The 9,890-nt window shown below is 40.8% G+C and overlaps 2 pseudogenes; one reads left to right on the forward strand and one right to left on the reverse strand.

Moving 5' to 3' along the window:
* The first annotated feature begins 3,067 nt into the window (after positions 1-3,067).
* Positions 3,068-3,187, forward strand: LOC134895367 (5S ribosomal RNA; annotated as a pseudogene).
* Positions 3,188-9,304: 6,117 nt separating this feature from the next.
* On the reverse strand, positions 9,305-9,423 carry LOC134897643 (5S ribosomal RNA; annotated as a pseudogene).
* Between the last annotated feature and the right edge of the window lie 467 nt (positions 9,424-9,890).

The following is a 9,890-nucleotide window of genomic DNA, read 5'->3' on the forward strand; positions in this document are numbered from 1 at the left end:
AATGCCTCATGACCACCTACCCCTCACAACACAGCAAAAAACACAACCCTCACACACCCACAACTCCTAAGGACACCAAACCCCACCTACCCACTTGCAAACCATCTTTATTTCTGTACCACTTTGGCTCTCTTTAGACTCTCTGTAACACACTGCCTATCCTTATTCTTTATTCTTTCACAGATACACAGCATTTCTGCACATTCTAATTACTCTGCCGTCTCTCAATATGTACTTTCCAAACACTATTTATGGATTCTCTGTGTACTGCCCAGCATTTTCTAATTACTTACCTACTGACCTGCGTATCATTTTGCCCATGTTAGCACATTATGTTTCTTTACATTTTCAACCAAACAAAAACAAAAATTCCATAAACTAATCTCGATAATAAACCCTTTTATTTAACTATAACCACTCTACTGTCCACCCTTGCAACACTCCTTACCGCCCTGCATCTACATGACATTACCCTACCATACGGACTAGGACTATATTTCCCCTACCGCGCAGCTAAAGCCTATCCTTTCACTACCACCCTGCCTTTCTATAAAATATGTATTTTTTCCACTTCCACTCTCTACACAAACTATCTACCCAAAGCTTTTGACTATTTCCAGTGTAAGGCCCCCAATCTGTCTATCCCCTCCCTAACTCAACACTTATCTCTATAAAATCCATTACACCCTGGGTGACCCAATTTACTTCCAGCCAACCTGTGCATTTGAATCCTCTTGCTAATGCCCTCACCCTGCCTATCACCTTGCTTATAGCTCTTTTCTGTATACCGCCCATCAGCTACTGATTCTCTCTTTTCCGCCTTACAACTATTTACTAACAACTCACCTCACTGCCTATCTATACTGTCAAAAGCACCCCTTCTTCTACACATTACCAAGAAGTTCAGCTACATTATGTAAATCCATTTGGATCTCCTTCATAGAAATTAGGATCAAGACAATTCATTTTCACCACTAACATTTTTATGTACAAAACAACAGATTACAATGGATTACGATGAAGATCCCGTATTAAGAAAACAACGAAAAAACAAAGAACACCAGGCAAGATGGCTGGCTAAGCAAAGCCAATCCTCGCGAGACAGAATTTTAGCTGCTAGGGCAGTATCTCGCCAAAACAAACTCAAACTCGAAACAGTGGAAAGAGCTACAACACGTAGAAAAGCAAAAGCTACATCTCAACAAGCCAGAGTCCTATGCCAGACATTGGAGAAAACAACACTCCAAAAAATAACCAAAGAAGGTTCAAAAGAAAGGACTCTTTTTTGGGAGCACTCTTGATTCAGAGGAAAAATGCTATACTTAATAAATTTTCAAAACAACAATTAATCAACTATATATATATATGCATATATATTTCTATATACATTGTATTTTCTAATTTTAATATTATTACTAACTGTCTTATCACATGTTTCTCCCGTTCTTTACATACTTTTTTCTACATATCTTCTTTTTCTTTAATTTCCTCAAGTTCACCCAGCTAATTTATCTGTATGTTAAATTAATTAAACCCAGGCGGTTACAATTAGTAACGATGCCCAATTTACTCAACTTAACTATGATTGGGGGATCAGCATGTCTATCATTAATTCTATCCAATCAACTATGAGCCCTGCTCTACATAAACTGAAATCCTCAGTGACCTCATCACGTCCTGTGACCAAGCTTTTCTTGCGAAACGTACGTCAGGAGGTATAGCGATCACGTGCTGCGCACACGTGACCGCGCCAGCCGGAGCGCTCAGACCATCACCAGGCAACGGCCCCAGCCATCGCTCTCCTTCAGAGAGACCACGGACAGACGCGGCAGCGGCTCTTGAAGCATCCCCATAGCAACGGCTCCAAACTACCGCTCCCCTGGAGCGTCAATACGGACACACGCCGCTGCAATCCTCGGAGCTTCCACTCAGCTACAAACGGAACTACATTACAAACAACAGTACTGGTATCGTATATACTCAACACCAGTGAGAAAACTCAACCATTCTTTCAGTATTTAATTGTAACGCTTTAAACTGTCAATTGCAGTTATCCCCCTCTTTTTTCTACAAAATCATTTAACAGACTCTGCAGGTTCAATTATAACCTGCTGTTACACACATCTTTTCCCTACCATTTCAAAAGCCCCCCCCCTCCCCACCTTTTTCCCCACCTCTTTTTCTCTCCCCCCTTCCTTTCCTACCCCTTCCCCTTTTTCTTTTCCCCATTGACCCAGAGGGGCTTTATCACCAATAACCTTCTGACTGACTTATTCCGTTTGCCTGCTGTTACGCCACACAGGTCTGTCATAAAGAACGGGTATCCTGATAATTTATGCCCGTCTGTCAGCCATTCTGCCATACATATATGCTGTCTTTTACAGCATAATCTAAAGCAATTATCTAAATTGGTACGGCCGTACTGATGATCTGCTCTGAGCCTAGATATAGGGATAATCATTTAGTAATTATACGTGGCATTTGTGAATTTCCCACATTCATTATCCTTAACTACATGTCTTCTGTGATTCTGATATCACATGCTGTATAATCAAGGAATTGTGTTTATAATCATCTCTTGGTGACCATTGTGTCATATACTAATTAATTAGTCGGTGATCGTTTTATTACATGCATATAATTTCTTTATATGGCCGCTGTGTCATGTATCTGTTTGTCAGCTAATTACAGGTCAATCAACAAAACTCAGTCACATAATCAGGGGGTGTATGTATAATTATCTTCTTTTGTGACCACTGTCTCTTATGCTGATTAACCAGCTGGTGATTGTTAGGATAATTGCATACGTCTATTTTCTCCTTCCTTTTTTGTGACTGTTTCACTGCATCTGCTGATTATTCATAATCATATGTATGTATTCTTATGACCGCCGTGTCACGCAGATGTAATTAACCCTTGTGACCACTGTGTCATATGTTGATGATTTAGCTGATTGCATGTAATTTTCTTTTGTAACTCATTTGTTACGAATCACATACTATTTCCATTCCTAACATACAGCAACCATTTGACATATATTTGGAGTGACCAAGGAGGAAAGTCCAATAATTGCGGTCACACTTCACTGGAGATGCCCAATCTCTTCCGAACTTGGAAGCTAAGCAGTGAAAGGCCGGGTTAGTACAAGGAAGGGAGACCTCCTCTGAACACCCTGGTACTGCAAAAAATTGACTTTTGGACACAGTGGCACTCAACTTTATGTCATGCAATATTGGGATTCGCATGACCAATGATTTTACTTTCTGCACTTATATAATCCGTAATGGATATCAGCAGTATGAATGATGGTCATACACTTCAAAAAATATGATGCAGATTTTTGTTGACATAGGCATCACAGAATTCTACTCTCCGGCAATTCATCAATCGTGAATCTGAGATCACGAATAACTAGAATTATTAATATTTTCGCTAAGCTATGTTTTTCACACACATTTACTCCTAGGATTTGATTTATATTGATTAATTGTTGTTTTGAAAATTTATTAAGTATAGCATTTTTCCTCTGAATCAAGAGTGCTCCCAAAAAAGAGTCCTTTCTTTTGAACCTTCTTTGGTTATTTTTTGGTACTTGATACTTTCTGACTCTAGGGAGCACCACTGAAAGCAACATTGGTGTTGGGAAAAACTCCTACAACATCTATATTTGCCATATACAGAAGAAATTCTATTTAAATTCAGTTTTTTTCAGAGGTTACTAACTATTTATACATTATTGCTTGGACTGGTGCGGTTCCCTTCTAAACCCATTTCAGAAAACAACACTCCAAAGATCTACGAATGCAGAGTCTCAGCGCCGTAGACGTGAGAAACAAACATCTACACAGGCTCAGGCACGTCGGACTAAAGATGTACAAAATCACAGATGCAGACTCCAACAAGAAACAGTGGAAGAATCCTCTGTGCGCTGCAATGCACATGCTAGCTCTCAACAATGTAGCCTCGCTCGCCAAACATTTAGCAAAACTAAAGCAAGACTTTTGGCGGATGCAGAACACCATCACAAAGTTCACCTGCAAAACACTCATATTATACAGAATGTGGCAAATATTTTACAAGAGCATCACGTCAACCCACACACTTGCGGCCCATTTAACATCATGTGCCAGTTCTGTGGATCTAGAAACTTAATTGCCAAAAATCCATCCTATTGTAAATTTACAAGCTGTTGCCGAAAAGGCAAAGTTAAATTGCCAAAGCCACAAGACATCAATGCAGTGGAGTTACACTATCCCAATTTTCTATACGAGTTACTGTCAGACACAGCTGATCCCAGCCGCATTAATTTCCGTGACAACATAAGATCTTACAATAGTGCTGTTTCCTTTGCTTCAATGGGAGCTAAAATTGTTAGTTTACCAGGAAAAGGCGCATACATTTTCAAAGTACACGGACAGACTTACCATCGCACTTCACACCTACAGCCTGTCAATACTCAAGCTCCACAGTTTGCACAGCTGTACATTATGGACAGAACACAAGCAGCCAACTTTCGGGAGGGACATGCTGCCAATGATGACTGTCGGCCAGAAATCATGGACAAGATTGATATTTTTTTACACAAACATAATCGACTTGCTCATAGCTATCAGCTTATTAGAAACATTCACACAAAACATGTACAACTTGCAGCTCAAAAAGGAGAACAAGTTCCAGTCTTTACCATGGCCCTCAGACGTGATTGACACCCATATTTCAGACAATACAACAAAGCCACATCCATCGAAGTCACAATGATCTTTGGCAACAAAGATGGGGAACCACCATTCCAATGAGACATCAGAATCTTTCCTACAAATCCTGAAGATTCAAACCAGCTATTTATTAACCTTACCATTCTAAGCCCAAACATGGATCCTATGACATACGCACTTCTTTTCCCTTACGGCGAACTTCGCTGGCAACCACATTGGCAATGAGATTCTTACGTATCTTCAGGTCGAGGCTAACAGTTAAAACTACATTTGCCAAAATCAGAATTGTTTACAAGCAGAACAGTATCAGGGACTAGATGACCACGTTGCAAACATGGCAGACCATAATAACATGGCAGCTGGGGTTCCCATTATTCTCCCATAAAGTTTTGAAGGTTCACCAAGACATATGCGCGAACGTTGTTGTGATGCTATGTCCATTTTTTCAAAGCAGAGAGCTCCAGATAAATTTGTTACTTTCACCGGTAATCCAACTTGGCCAGAACTCATTGAGAACTTAAGGCCAGGCGGACTTAGTTGCACGCGTCTTTAAGATCAAGCTTGATTCAATTATAGATGACCTAACAAAACAGTCTTTTTGGACAGGCAAAAGGCTTTGTCTATACCAATGAGTTCCAGAAAAGAGATCTTCCACATGCTCACATACTGGTTACACTGCAAGAAGCGGACAAATTTACCACTGCAGAAAGAATCAATAAATTTGTTTCTGCAGAATACCACCTGTGGAAAATCCACTTTTGCGCCAAATCATCACACAATGTATGATACATGGTCCATGCGGCACAAACAATCCACGAGCGCCCTGCATGAAAGATGGAAAATGTACTAAGCAATATCCAAAAGGATTTAATGAAAACACCATCATAAACAGTAATACATATCCTGTGTACCGACGTTCACCTCAAGAAACAGTAAAAGTTAGAGGCGTACTTATGTCCAACCAAAATGTCATTCCATACAATCCCTACGTGGCACTAAAGTACAGCGCACACATAAATGTGGAAGTCTGCACATCACTTACCGCTATAAAGTACATCTACAAGTACATTTCTAAGGGCTTTGATTGTGCAAATGTTGTCATAACACCAAATGGACAGCCAGAGCAACACTACAACAAAATAACCCATTTTATTGACTGTCGCTATGTAAGCCCTCCAGAAGCAATTTGGCGATTATGAGAATATGTAATGCACGATCGCTCACATGCTGTAATAAGACTTCCAGTACATCTACCTCACTAGCAAACAATCATCTTTGAACAAGGACATGAGGAAGAAGCTCTCCTTACAGCACAAACTGGCAAAACAAAACTTGAATCTTGGTTTGCGCTCAACGCTAATGATCCACATGCACAACAATGACTGTACACAGTAATTCCTCATTACTACGTTTATATGCATGGCAATTTGCAAAAAAAAAAAACAAGGAGGTGATAAAATTGTGGCAAGAATGTATACCACCAGTGTCAAGAATGAGGAACGCTTCTACCCATGAATTTTACTTCTACAAGTTCCCGGTGCAATCAGTTTCCAGTCAATGCAAACTTTAGCTCAAGGACTTCTCGCATCTGATGACGAATGGCATCACTGTTTAACCGATGGAGCCACTTACCTTATGGGTAAACAGTTACGGGAAATGTTCTCATACTTCTGCTGCTTTTGTCAGCCTGCTCAACCACTCAGATCGTGGACAGATCACATCATCGATCTGACTCTTGACTTTATGCAACACAATTCTGAGAACATTGCACAAAACAAAGCACTACACGAGCTTAACACAATCCTAAAACAACATGGATTATCGTTTTCAGTGCTTGGTTTGCCAATTCTGATGGGTAATGCACCCGAAGCAATATGCGCTCATTGAAGAAGCACGCGAGGGTAATAAACGCATTGCAATGCTTAACAAGCACCAGTTAGATGCTTTCATCAAGATTATCATGGCAGTGGATAACACCCATGTTAGCAGCCAATGCTTTTATCTTGATGGTCCCGGAGGCTCGGTAAAACACTTTTGTACACCACACTCATAGCATACCTATGAGGGAACGCTAAAATAGTATTGCCATTTGCAACAACAGGAATTGCAGCTACCTTACTAAAAGGAGGACGCACTGTTCACAGCGGATTTAAGCTTCCAGTGCCACTGCTTGATAACTCTGTTTCTATCATGTGACTAGCGTCACCGGAAGCTGCAGTATTACGTCAAGCAGCCCTCATCATTATTGATGAAATTACAATGCTTCCAAAATATGGACTTCACTGTGTTGACAAACTTCTGCGTGAAGTGATGAAAATAGACACACCATTTGGAAACAAGATTATCGTATTGGGGGGGGGGTTATTTTAGACAGACACTCCCTGTTATTGCCAGAGGCATGCAAACTGTTAATATTGAATGCTGCATAAAAGCAAGTCACCTGTGGAAACATTTCACTCATCTCACTCTTACTACCAACATGCACACGGAAGAACAAGTGGAACACAATAAATTGCTTTTACTAGTTGGAATGGGACACATGCCACCAATACCGGAATTCTACGACAATAACACCATTAAAATCCCACAACATATGGTGACCACGGCCAATCTTATCGAAACTATTTTTGCAAATGTCCACCAAATGTCGGAGGATAACCAATTGCACCTACCTTTGCACCCACAAACGCACACACACTCGATATGAACCGAAAAATTATTGAATTAATGGCTGGAAATGCAACCATTTATTACAGCGCAGACTCTGTTGTCACAGAAGAATCAAAGGACACTTTGACCTTCTCCCTTGAATTTCTACTCAACCAAACACCCTCAGGAATGCCTCCACATGTTCTGCTATACAAAAAGGGGTAATTATAATGCTTTTACGCAACCTTAACCCACAGAAGGGATTGTGTAACAGGACACGATTAATTGTGGCACATCACTTCATAAAGAGCAGAATTATTTCACACTGCAACCAAGGCAACATAGTCTTTATTCCCCGCATTGATTTAGCTCCAACTGATACCACATTGCCATTTATCCTACGGTGTAGACAGTTTCCAATAATTCCAGCTTATGCAATAACCATAAACAAATCTCAAGGACAAACTTTCAATAACATTAGAATTCTTCTTCAGACATCGGTGTTATCACATGGCCAACTTTACGTTACATTATCACGATCTCGAAAACAACATCAAGTTAAAGTACACATTACACCAAACGCACAACAAGGACAGCTGCTTGGTGATGAACGACACTTTTCTAAAAATGTAGTGTTCAATCAAGTGTTTCAAATGTAAAACATGTCTTTTGATAGTTTACCTCAACAAAGCTTTTTTGTATACATTTCATTTACATCTACATTCTGTACATCGTTTCCTGCAGCCACTGTTCACCCACTCACAAGAGCCTACACCCCATTCACCATCACAAGCCCTTTTGTCATGCTATATTTAACCAATATCAAAACTACCATTGCGGCTAAAACTCTCTATAATACATTTATTCTGCACTTTGATGTTGTGTGGGGGTTAAGGGGGCGCAGTGTCAGACTGGGGCATGTAGGGCCCACCGGGGGAATGCAGTGGTAGGGGCCCATCTTTAGGGGTGTGGTAAGTCTGCAGAGGGGGTGTGGCTTGCCACATCATTGGTTTGACTAACCATTAGAGAGTGCAACATCTGGGCCCCTTCATAAATATATACAGTTAATTCAGCTGCTGCATGCATGATAATGTACAGGATTAATAGCAGCAATACACTGTAGAAAATACACCATAGTCCAGTATAACGTAACATATGTGTAATTCCAGTGCACAGTCTGGAACCTGATCCTTAGAGGAGGAGGTGGGCCCCCAGGGCAGTGTGGCCAGTGTTTCCCCTGTACCCCTGTGGGCCAGTCCAAGCCTAAGGGGGCATAGCCCCTTACGACGGTGTGAAGACCACCCGTAGGGCGCGATGAATCACCTAGTATATATATATATATATATATATATATACACACACACACAATAAATTCCTTAGGTGCGCCAAAATAATCGGGATATATTCTATAACTATCCTCTATGAACTTAATGTCCTTTTCTAAACAACCTGGAAATACACAGAGGTCCCGCACTTGTGGGCTCATACCTGTAAGGGTGAAACATATGAACAACTAGCCTCTGAAATGTAAAACAGGTCCTAATGATATTATTCATTGTATTCTGAAGTTTTTATTTTATGTAAATGTTTTTTACATTTGTATGTACATTGGAATAAATTTATTAAATTAAGACATTGACATTTGTGATACAAAAGGACATTAAGTTCATAGAGGATAGTTATAGAATATATCCCAATTATTCTTAATAGGAGAATACATAGATTCATGGGTTAGTTTCATCATATACTTGTACATAACTGTACAAAATTGGATGCCTAAAATTGCCTATGTGCCTAAAGCATCAATTGTGAATGTATATTTGTCAAAACGAAATATCGTTAACCGCCACAGATAGAGGGTAAAGAACAACTTGGGACCAGATGAAGGAGAGGTGAATCTGCTGTCAGTGTTAAGCACTGAACATAACAATCATCTCTGTACTCTACTATACTGGGTCTTCCTTGGGAGTCTCCCACCTGAGTACTGACTCAGCCCAACACTGATTAGCTTCCAAGATCAGATGGATTCAGGCATTTCCAGTGTGGTATGGTAGTAGAATTGGAGTGAAATGATCTCTGCTGATCTGGGATTACTGATGAGAGTTCACGAAATATCAGAAGAGGATATAAGTATTGGCAGTAAAAGTGAATATAAAATTGAGTGGATCTGCTGCCAGTGTTAAGGCCAGTACTCACGGCCCGATGCTGGAGAGATGTGTGCTGAGCGAACCGCTCAGCACACATCTCTCCCGGCGCTCAGCACAGCGCGATCTGTGCTGAGCGTGCGGGGGGAGACGGGGGGGCCGCTCACTTCACCCAGCGGGTGAAGTGAGCGACCCGCTAGATTGGCCTGCATGCAGGCCAATCTAGCAGCAGCGATAGCGATGCGCGAGGCTGTGCATCGCTATCGCTGTTAGGGCTACACACGGAGCGATCTTGCTGGAAATCTAAGCAATCTAGTCAGATTGCTTAGATTATCGCTCTGTGTGTACCCCCCTTTAGTCAGAGGTTGAATACCTCTGAATC

This window comes from Pseudophryne corroboree, chromosome 3, assembly GCF_028390025.1.
Source record: "Pseudophryne corroboree isolate aPseCor3 chromosome 3, aPseCor3.hap2, whole genome shotgun sequence".
NCBI classification, from domain to species: domain Eukaryota; kingdom Metazoa; phylum Chordata; class Amphibia; order Anura; family Myobatrachidae; genus Pseudophryne; species Pseudophryne corroboree.